The sequence below is a fragment of the Dipodomys merriami genome, unplaced genomic scaffold, assembly GCF_024711535.1.
Source record: "Dipodomys merriami isolate MVZ:Mamm:240054 unplaced genomic scaffold, mDipMer1.0.p SCAF_12, whole genome shotgun sequence".
Taxonomy (NCBI): Eukaryota; Metazoa; Chordata; class Mammalia; order Rodentia; family Heteromyidae; genus Dipodomys; species Dipodomys merriami.
In genome coordinates this window covers 27823040-27834407 of record NW_027202493.1, presented here as the reverse complement: position 1 = coordinate 27834407, position 11368 = coordinate 27823040, and the positions used below count along the sequence as shown (strand labels likewise).

The window sequence follows — 11368 nt, the reverse complement described above, 5'->3', positions numbered from 1 at the left end:
AGTTTTCCTGATTTATATCCATTCTATTAAACTGCTCTTTCAGACCTTGCAAAGTTTTCTTATTCACCACTCCTTTAAAGTTTGTGACATTTTTCTCACCTACTTCCTATATGAGTATACACTCTCTTCTGTGATTTCTCAGGTTGTTCTTTCCAGAGTACTAATTAAGTTAGTCTGTTATCACACTGTTGCCTCTCCTTTCCATTGATCTTTCTAATTGTCTGCCTTTGGAGCCTTTTCCCATCTGCTCTGTTCTTCAGGAAGCACAGATCAAACAGATTTCAAAAGTAATTTCAGATATGAAGGCTTTGCTTGGGAAAATTATTTGGGAACTACTATAAAGGATGGTTTGCGAAATGGTAAATCTGCAAGTAAGGCATCTCTTGTAATCTGTATATAAGAGGAAATAGGATCTTCTTATAGTAAAAGTAGGCTATAACAAAATATAGACAAATTTGAGTTAAGACCTAACACTCACCTCTTGGATGCTCTGTAACCATGAGCAAATCAATGAGAGATTTTAAACCTTAGTCTATTAACCTTTGATACAGCAATAGGTTCAACCTGATAGTAAAGCTATTCTTTGAATTCCTGTTGATAACAAAATATTCTTTGAAATACTTCTGTACTTTTATGTCATAAATTATGAGATTTTTATTCTAATTTAGAAAAACTTAACTTCTGTGAAAATGTAGGCTTTGGGCAATACAAGCATATTACTTGTTAACAGGGGTGTTTGTGGGATTCTAAGGTTAGAAACTTAGAAAGAATGGCTAATATGTGGTAAAAGAAAATTAGGGGCACAGGAAGACAGAGAATTAGTGTGATGGAACTCATGTAGCATTGTCCAGGAGTTATATCGTTTTCCTTTGTTACACATTTCTCATGGGTTTGCTCTAGGATGTTTTCAAATAGTGTACAGAATTCCTGCTGATTATTGACTCTGCCTTACAATACTTCTGTTTTGTCATTGTTTTTTAAAGCTTAGTAACAAGTGTACATTTTTAAAACATGTTCACTCTCCAAGAAGACATTGATTCTTATTATACTGTGACTTAATCCACAGATACTTCCTACAAGGACTGCTGTTCACTGCTCAGGCTCAAGTCCATAGCCATTTATCCTTTCTAAATTATTCTTGCCCAAAGGAGAGACTTTGTCAATATAGTGTGGATGAAGCCATACATTATAATAATTACTACACTAGTAGGTTTGTATTCCTCCCTATAACTACCAATATTTTCTAGCTTAGAATAATTTATCCTTGTCAAATTTCTGTAACATATTTCATATACTATGTAGATTAATGTAGTCATTGCACTGTAAGATTTTAATACGACAATGGCTCCTGCTTTTCCTTGTACAATGCTGCCCTTCTTTTCATATCTTTCACATTGTAATCTGCATGTTCTGTATTCTCTTTCATCTTTCAAGCATCAGATGTTCCATTTTACCCATGTTTTTATTTGACACAATGAAGCTTTTTTTCAGAATTTTGATGAGCATAAATTAGTTAGACTAGGAGTTTCATTTTGACATGCCCATATCTGCATACAATGTGTGCTGATCAGACGCACCCGCTCGGTCCTCTCATCTCCCCTCCCCTTTCCTCAACCAATCTCAATACTCTTCATTATTCCATTTTCCCACCTGTACATTAAGTGTTTTGAGAATATTCACTGTCCTTCTTATGTCTATTCACCCTTGCCCATCCTACTAGTATATACTCAGTACTGAGCAGAATCTGTCTCACATTCCTGTCAATTACTTCTTGAAGTATATATTAATTGCTGAAAAGAGTTTCATCATGGTATTCTCTCTCTCTCTCTCTCTCTCTCTCTCTTTCTCTCTCTCTCTCTCTCTTGTGCGCGCGCGCGCGCACACACACACACACACACACACACACACACACATACTAGTTTAATCAAATTGACAACCTTGTTTACTCTTATTTTCTTAATCACTCCTGTACAGGATTATTCAATAGCTTTCAGTGAATTTGATTTATCTATCTTCTTTCAAAGATGCAATGTATTTTGGTATTGTTCTCCTTCTAACATTCTCTTTTCTTCTTGCCCCCAAACGCTCCAAACAGTTCAATGATTACAAGCATATTCTCTCTAAGTATATATACATATGTATGTATCTTTCATGTCTAGCTTCAGTATATTAGAGAAAATATTTGTCTTTCTGAGTCTGTCTTACTTCAGTTAATCTGATGGTCTCTAGATCCATCCATTTTCGTACAAGCCACATAATTATATTCCTCTTAAGGACTAAATGATACTCCACATAACACAAATAATAATATCACATTAAACATACATTCAACAGTTGTAAGGCACCTGGGTTGTTACCATAACTGTGCTATTGTAAAGAGTATTGCTATTAATATGGATGTCCAAGTGCTTCTATGTATCCTGACTTACATTCCTTCTGATACATGCCCAAGTTGGGGTCCCTGGATCATGTGGTATTTGTTGTTGTTGTTGCTGTTGGTCGTGGGGCTTGAACTGTGGGCAAGAGTGTTGTCCTTGTGCTCTTCAGATGAAGTTGAATACTCTACAGCACTATTTCCAGTTTTCTGGTGGTTAATGGGAGGGAAGAGTCTCATAGACTTTCCTGTCTGGGCTGGCTTTGAACCAGGACACTCAGATCTCAGTATCCTGAGTATCTAGGATTATAGGCCTGAGCTACCAGCTCCCTGCCACATGATATTTTTATTCTTAGCTTTTGGAGGGTCTTCCATACTAGTTAAAGGTTGCATTAGTTCACCTTCCCACAAACAGTGCATAACAGTTCTTTTATCTTGAATCTTTGTCTGCATTTGTTGTTTGTGTTCATTTCTTATGCTTTTATTTTTTAATTAATTCACATATTTTTGCTGTTGATTGCATTCTTGATGATGATTATTCTGACTGGAGGGAAAATAAGTTTCAATGTTATTTTGATTTGCTTTTCTTTCATGGGTGCCATGAATGTTTCCTTAATTTTTCAGAGACTTTATCATTTGTTTTGAAGTATGTTCTGTTTGACTTTTCTGTGTCCTGTATGGTGCAATTGGCCTACATAATTAACAATAATACCTTAGATTTTCCTTGTATGTTTTAAGACTTTTATTACTCTTAACTAAGGATCTTATCTATAAATTTTAAAAACAGTTTTATGCAATAATTTATTAAAATTATTTTCCTATATTTAATAAATTTTGCAGAAGTTAAATTTAATCTTAAAGTCAAGGTGTCAATTTTAACATAATAATGAAGCATTGTTATATTTCAATCTTCTTTACTAACATCCTGGCAATACTAACAAAGATATTGCAAATATTGGTACTATTCTGATTACTTCAAAACCACACATTAAGAAACATAGGTCCCATGATTTCCCTTATTTTCAATAACTAGTATATGTCTGAGACAAGTGGAAAAGGTCAGATAAGTTGATGTTAGGCGAAATGAACCCCAAGATAAGGACTTGAATGGTTTTTCTTTCTTGCTATTGTTTCTAACATATTTATAAGATGATTTCTTTGTTGATTTGTATGTCTTTCCACCACAGTACAACCCCTGCTTTCATTGTATTTGATGTTGGTATAATTTGTGGAGGAAAAGGGGAAAAACAAATCATTTAAATAGGGATACAGGTGGACCAGTTGCAACAATGAGATGTACAAGTCATTATGTAGAAAAACGAACTTTACAACTTTGGCACTGGGCGGGGGAGGGGGGAATGGGAAGAGATGGTAAGGGGAAACAAAGGAGGAGGCATTACCTTGTCCATGTAATTGTAACCCCTCTGTATGGTATTTTCACAATTAAAACAAAACAAAACAAAACATAAAAAACACGCATTAGTCCAAACCTGTATTAACAAAATCTGAATTAAAAATAATTTCTGACCAGGAGTATTGAAGTTTCTGATGATATGGTTATAACCTTATGTTAGAACAAAATTTAAACTACCATCTTCATTTGTAAGCTGGAAGAAACATCTTTCTAGAAATATAGACATATAAATAAAAAGGAGCACTGTTGTCCATCTGTTAAAATGAAAGTTGTGCATGATACATTTAAAAAATCCTAGAGAGAAAAAACAAATTATTTTCTTTTCCTTCATTCTTCCAAGTTTAAAATATAATATAATATATAATGTATAATATATAACATAATGTATATAATATAATGTAATATAATATATATACTGAGATCTAAGGATCATGGTTCAAAGTCAGTCTGGGCAGAAGAGTCCCCATGAGACTCTTATGACCAATAAACTACTCAAAAAAGCTGGAAATGGCATTTACCTCAAATAGTAGAATGCTAGCCTTGAGCACAAAGAAGCTCAAGAAATCACCCAGGCCCTGAGTTCAAGCTGCAGGAGCAGAATATATCTCTGTCAGTCAGTCTGTCTGTCTGTCTGTCAGTCTATCTTTCTATCTATCTATCTATCTATCTATCTATCTATCTATCTATCTCTATATATCTACATATGTATTTCTTACAAACACATGATGTGTTATAGCACTGTTATAACTTATAGAGGCTAATGAATCTGATCAAGGCAAATTTCATGTATATAAGACATGCTGAAATGAAACCTTCTGTACATTAACTGAAAAAAAAGCAATATAAATCCCTATGAGTATCTCAGCTCCTCAAATATTAAGTCATAGCTAATAATATATAACAATTATTATATAGTATCCTGAATATATAAATTGTTAACTTCTTTAATCCTCACAATAATGCTCTGAGGAAAATCTTTTATGGCTTCCATTTTTCAAATGAGGAAACTAAAGCGTATAGAGGCTCACTCACTTTTCAAAGTGAGGTGGCTGATTCAGTATTTTAAGTCAGCTAATTTGGCCCCCAAAATCAACAATAGTAACATATATCTCATATCAAGAAACCGTACAGAGGGCTTACATGAGCAAGGTAATGAGTACATTTCTTATCAAGCATTGTTGCGTCCTCCTTTGTTTCCCCTTCCCATCCTTTCCCATCTCCTTCACCCACCCCCCGGACCCCCTGGACTCCCGCCCCCCCATCCCTGCTCTCCACCCTGTGCCAAAGTTGTAAAGTTCGTTTTTCGACATAAGGTCTTGTACATCTCATTGTTGCAATGGATCCACCTGTATCCCTATTTAAACGATTTGTTTTTTCCCTTCCCTTCCCCAAATTATACCAACATCATATACAGTGAAAACAGGGGTTATACTGTGGGGGAGAGACATACAAATCAACAAAGAAATCATCTTATAAATATGTTAGAAACAATAGCAAGAAAGAAAAACCATTTGAGTCTAAGAAACTTTTATAACTCACATCCAACTCAACTTTTTTTTTAATGTATTGTGTGAAGTTATTTCATTTGTCCTTCATTTCCTCTCACTTTGGTTCATCCCTTGTTGTCATTGTTCTTTATTTTGGTACCCTGTGTCTTGTATATACATTTATATACACGGAAGGGAAGTAGAATAATGAAAGGGCGAGACAAAGCACAAAGGGTGGATCAATACAACAGCCATAGTCACAAGACACTATGCTGGAAATGAACTTTAGAACTTGAGTAGATGGGAGTCAGGCAAGAAGAAAGGTGGAAGCGAAATGAGGGAGGGGTATCAATGTTTGACAGGAAATATACTAATCTTTTTTGTAAAACCATAGCCAGATTTGAAAAATAGACACAATTAGGGCTCTTGTGAGTTGTCTTTGTTTACTAGAAACATACTAGAAATACTAAATACTAGAAAGTATTTATGTTGGATGAATTTGTTCTGCAATCTATCCTTGTACAAACAATATTAAACAACCAAAACTTCTAAAAAAAATGTATTGATTAGTTATGTGCATAACTGTAACTCCTCTTTATGTCACCTTTACCATGAAATAAAATTAAAATTTTTCAAAAAGCCAGTTTTGATAGTTTCAGCTAGTTTAGTCTACTTGCACTACCTTATCACCTGTTTTTTTTTGTTGTTGTTGTTGGTTGTGGGGCTTGAACTCTAGGCTTGGGTGCTGTCCCTGTGCTCTTCAGCTCAAGGTGAGCGCTCTACCACTTAAGCCACAGCACCACTTCTGGTTTTCTAGGGGTTTATTGTAAGAGTCTCATGGAGTTGCCTGCTCTGGCTGGCTTTGAACTGTGATCCTCAGATCTCAGCCTCCTGAGTAGCTAGGATTACAGGTGTGAGCCACCAGGGCCCGGCTACCTTATCATCTTAATGGATTAAAATGTGACTTTGCAATTTACTTTAAAGTCATTTTATTTCCTGTTTTGACATACCTTTTTGTAAGATAGATTTGCCTTCCATAAGACTTGGAAAAAATTATATTAAGTGAAATAATCCAGGCCAAAAGAAACATAGTTCCCATGGTTTCCCTTATTTACAATAACTAGTATATGTCTAGGACATGCAGAAAAGGTCAAAAGCTATATACATATGACCATACAAGATGATACTAAGCAAAATGAACCCCAAGATAGGGACACAAGTGGTTTTGTCTTTCATGCTGTTGTTTTTAATGTATTTATAATGTAACATGTGATTTTGTTTCTTTGTATGTTCTCCATGGTATAAACCCTGTTTTCACTGTATTTGATTCCGGTGTTCTGCATCTTGTATATACATTTTTCTAATTTGGGGAGGGGAAAAGAAATAGCAAAATGCTGAAATAAGGATACAGGTTGACCCATTGTAACAATGAGATGTACAAGACACTACGTGAAAATGAACTTTGCAACTTTGGCTTGGGGTGGGATGGGGGGGGTGTTGTGGAGGTGGGCGGGAAGGGATGGTAGGGGAAAAACAAAGGAGCAGGTAACAATGCTCGGTAGGAAATGTGCTCATTACCTTACCCTTGTAACTGTAACCCCTCTGTACAGTATTTTTACAATAAAAATATATACAAAAAGAGAGAACGAGTCCTCAGATGGAAGCACACCTTGGGAAGGCAGGACAGCTGGGCAACTACCCAAACAATAAGTGGGGATGGCAGCGAAGATGAAGATAAGAAGATGAATGAAAAGGAAGCAGAGTTTTCATATGTTCAGTTAAGCAGAAAGAGATTCTTTCTATGTATAAAGCTTGTAATACAGGGTAAGTGAGCATCATTGACTGAATTAGGGTCCATTTAAGTGAACTGTGCTACAAAAATTCAGGGAGTTGAGATAATCCGTTTTGAAAGCTACTTTTAAAATGATTCCCAAAGAAAAATTTAAAGCTGAGAAGCAAACACACGGCATAATATCTAGGTCATTATGATCTTCTATGGAAACCATAGTACATGTTTTCAGACATTAAGTCTTTTCCCCCTTTACAAAAAGAATAAATCCAAGAAGGCATTTGTAAGCCTTACAGTCTTCCAGTGATAATAGCTAGCACTTACCTCTAACCAGAAAACAAGCAGACTAAAAGAGACTGAACTGTTTCTCCCCTATTTCTAAGAGACTCCCATTCAAATTTAATTTGTTCACACACACACACACACACACACACACACACACACACACACACACAGGGGAAATTTTATTAATCTTTCTTAAGTTAATATATGACTATAGTAAAAACTTTTCTAAAAGGAACCTGATTTTAGTAGCATATCTACTTATCTTGCCAAGATAAGTGATGACTCTAGCTCCTTAGAAAGCTGATATCTGAGGATCTTGGTTCAAAGCCAACCAGAGCAGGAAAGTCCATGAGACTCTTCAACTCCAATTAACTACACACAGACACAGACACAGACACAGACACAGACACAGACACAGACACAGACACACACACACACACACACACACACACACACACACACACACACACACACACACACACACAGAGCCAGAAATAGAGCACTGGCTCAACTGGTAAAGTGCCCTCCAAGGACAGCACTCAGGCCCTGAGTTCAAGCCCCTGTACTGGCACAAAACAACAACAAAAGGGCATTGAATTCAGTTGCTTTTCTGTGGCTCTTGATTGTGACTCTCACAGTGAGGGGAACTGTTCATTTTGTTGTTGTTGCTGCTGAAGGGTTGGGAAAGTGCGGATCTTTGGTTCTCCCAGCAGCAACCTCCAGATCTGGGGATTTCTTCCCACATAATTCTTATATCTGAATGGGCTGTCCATTTGAAGGGTGTTCAATACTCAATCATAAGTGTGACAGAAACTTGGTGAACAGGAAGCATGTGTAGTCAGTGGGATCAGCATGTTTGTCTTCCAGAGACCTTTCATTTTGAAGATACACTACCACCTTCTTGCTGAAAGCACTCAGCGCTGCTCCTGTTGAAGCTTGCTGAGGATTTCAGTGGGTTTGCTTCAATCCAAAGCTTCTTTTATTTTTGTGAGGATTTCAGGACACCTTCTCAGCAGGAATATCCACACTAGAATTTACAGAAAGAAAGAACCTTTTATTTTTATTTTTTTATTGTCTTGGAGTGATTATAAAACCCCATTTCACTTGAACCTGTCAATGTACGAGGACTATGCATCTTGATCAATGTCACCCCGTCCACTCCCATTCTCTCTAATCTCACCTAGCCCAGCCCCATTGGTCCTCTTATTTTTTTGTTTACAGGAGTCAAACCTCTGGCTTGGACACAAAAGTTTCCACTCCCTCTCTGGTATTTGTCCGGCCTCTCATTCGAATGTAATTTTCCCAAGTGGAGCAGCATATTGTGCTAATTCTAAGGGGTTCTGACTGCTGGGCATTCTGGTGAGTGAGCTAGCACTTATGGACCAGTTCTACATGAAGGATGATGTTACTACAGAGACATCACTCATGATGAGAGTGGAATTAATGATCTGACACAAGGTTCTGTCATTGGTGCCACAGGGTTGGGTCCTTGTGGGTGTTCAATGGATGGAATGAACATGGATAAAAGTGAATGGATTAACCATACCACTCCAGTACCAAAGCTGTCTTCTGTTAGCCTTTAAACAAATTTAAGCAAGCAAGACCTCCTAGGATGACCTGATGGAGAAAGTTGTAGAAATTTTCAATCCAGGCAAACAAGTGACCACCTTCTTTATTGATCAGGTAGGATTTTACTGAGTATCTCAGGCTGGCCTTAAGCTTTCTGACCTACTTCATCTTTCAAGCACTAGAGTTAAAGGCAAATGACTACCACACATTACTTATTAGTACAATACCTCTGAGTTTAAGTGTTTTTTTAATTTTTAAATTATATCGGCTGATGTATTCCTGAGTTGTAGGTTTATTTCTATAAGATAGCCCAGGCTGGCCTCAAACTTGAACTCTGTTTGTGTCAGCCTCTCCGGATATGTGCCTGTGTCCCACTCCTTTTCCAATTCCTGCAGTCTACCTCAAATATCTCCGCTCCAATAACAATGGGGGATATTCGTCAGTCTGAAATCTTTATGTCAGCAAATCAATGAAGAGTCATGTTTCCAGAGATAATTGTCATTGTAAGGCAAGGGAATATTGGGGAAGAACTAGCCAGGTTTATCATATTTTGGTGGACCTTTGACCTACCATTCAGGAAAGCCAAGAAAAGTATAACCCTTCTGATGCTGTACTTTTCGTCCAGGATGGATGCACCAATAGATAGATTTGAGTCCTTCATCTTCTGTTCCTTTTCCCTAAAATTTCCAGGCAGATAACTAGGACATTTGACTTCCTACATCAGGAAAAAGTTTATATAAAAGAAAGAGGAATAGTTCATCGTCAATATAGAAGAACAGTTTATAGTTTTTATTGTTTGTTTTTAATGGTTCTGAGCAATTTGAGGGATTTATGCCAGAACACAAATCAGGAAGACTTGTGCTTTTGAGCACAGTGACTACAGGGAGTGCCACAGATGAGTATACAGAGACAAGACTTTAGTTATGTGTCTTCAAGCCTGTTAACCTCTAAGAGGCACAGAGTTATCAGAGCTGAGTGACAGAAGAGCCGATCTGGAATATGGACATATCTGTTGAGGTAGACCTGTGAAGTGTCTCCATTTCAGAAAGTACAAGCTCTGGCTGAGTTCCCTCAAGCCCATGAAATTTTGAGGAGCCAGCATTGGAAAGGTATCAATAATAACAGCTTGAATTTTCTACTAAAGATTTTAGAATGGCTGGACACTGGTGGCTCATGTCTGTAATCCTAGCTACTCAGGAGGCTGAAATCTGAGGATAACAGTTCAAAGCCAGCCTGGACAAGAAATTCTGTGAGACTCTTCACATCAGTTAACCACCCAAAAGCCAGAAGTGGACCTATGGTTCAAGAGTAGTACACTTTTGTTACTTGAGTAACAAAAGCTCAGGGATAGCACCTGGCCCCTGAGTTCAAGCCCTAGGACAAGCACATGCGTGCATACACACACATGCACACTTGTATATATACACACAAATTTAGAATGGGATTTTGTGAATAGATTAGTTATGTTCAAGTACACAGTATTTTTAGCACATAGATGGAGATACTCCTTAAAATTCACTATTTGGGGGCTGGCAAGGTGGCTCAGTGGTAGAGTGCTTGCCTTGCATGCATGAGGCCCTGGGTTCGATTCCTCAGCACCACATAAGCAAAAAGAAAAAAGCCGGAAGTGGCGCTGTGGCTCAAGTGGGAGAGTGCTAGCCTTGAGCTGAAGAGCTGAGGGAAAGTGCCCAGGCCCAGAGTTCAGGCCCCACGACCGGACCCCCCCAAAAAAAATTCACTATTTGGATTCTCCAAATTATGTAAGCCTTTTAAGTATATATTCCTGCCAAAAACCACTTCTATGTTATCCTGTTGTCTCCTCTTCCATTTTCACATGATGGAAACTGCCCTTAGGTCTAGACTTTGCCTTACCCCCTTTTGGGATCTTTGTTGGAAAGTAATTTGGCTTTGGTAAACCTTATTTATTATAAAAATGTGAACTACAAATACTGATCCCATCTACCTCCCAAAGTTGTTGTGAGCATCAAGAGAATCAAGTCTGGAAAAAACACTACAAAATACTTAACACAGAATACAAATACAACCTATTTCATAGAAAATTGTACATGTTAAAGTTAATTGACTTTGGCTTTTCCCATCTGCCATTTATAAAGTATGGCATCTTTCTCGGCTCTCCTGAAAGGTAGATCCACCAAAATATGATTAATTCTTTCCCAATATTCTTTTACCTTAGAATGAAAATATCTTTAAGACATGAATCTTCATTGATTTCCTGGCATAAAGATTCCAGACTGACGAATATCCTTCATGATAGCATTCTGAACAAGGTTAAGATAGAATCTCAGCGTGGTTTTGATTTGAATTTCTTTTATGGCTAAGGACGTTGAACGTTTTTTCATATATTTATTGACCATCTTGTACTTCTTTTGAGAACTGGCTGTTCAAATCCTTTGCCCATTTATTCTTTTTTTCTTCATTTTTTTAGTTCT

The 11368-nt window shown here is 37.2% G+C and overlaps 1 pseudogene; it reads left to right on the top strand.

Moving 5' to 3' along the window:
• Positions 1 to 356: 356 nt before the first annotated feature.
• Positions 357 to 9391, top strand: LOC138822965 (S-adenosylmethionine decarboxylase proenzyme-like; annotated as a pseudogene).
• The last annotated feature ends 1977 nt before the right edge of the window (positions 9392 to 11368 follow it).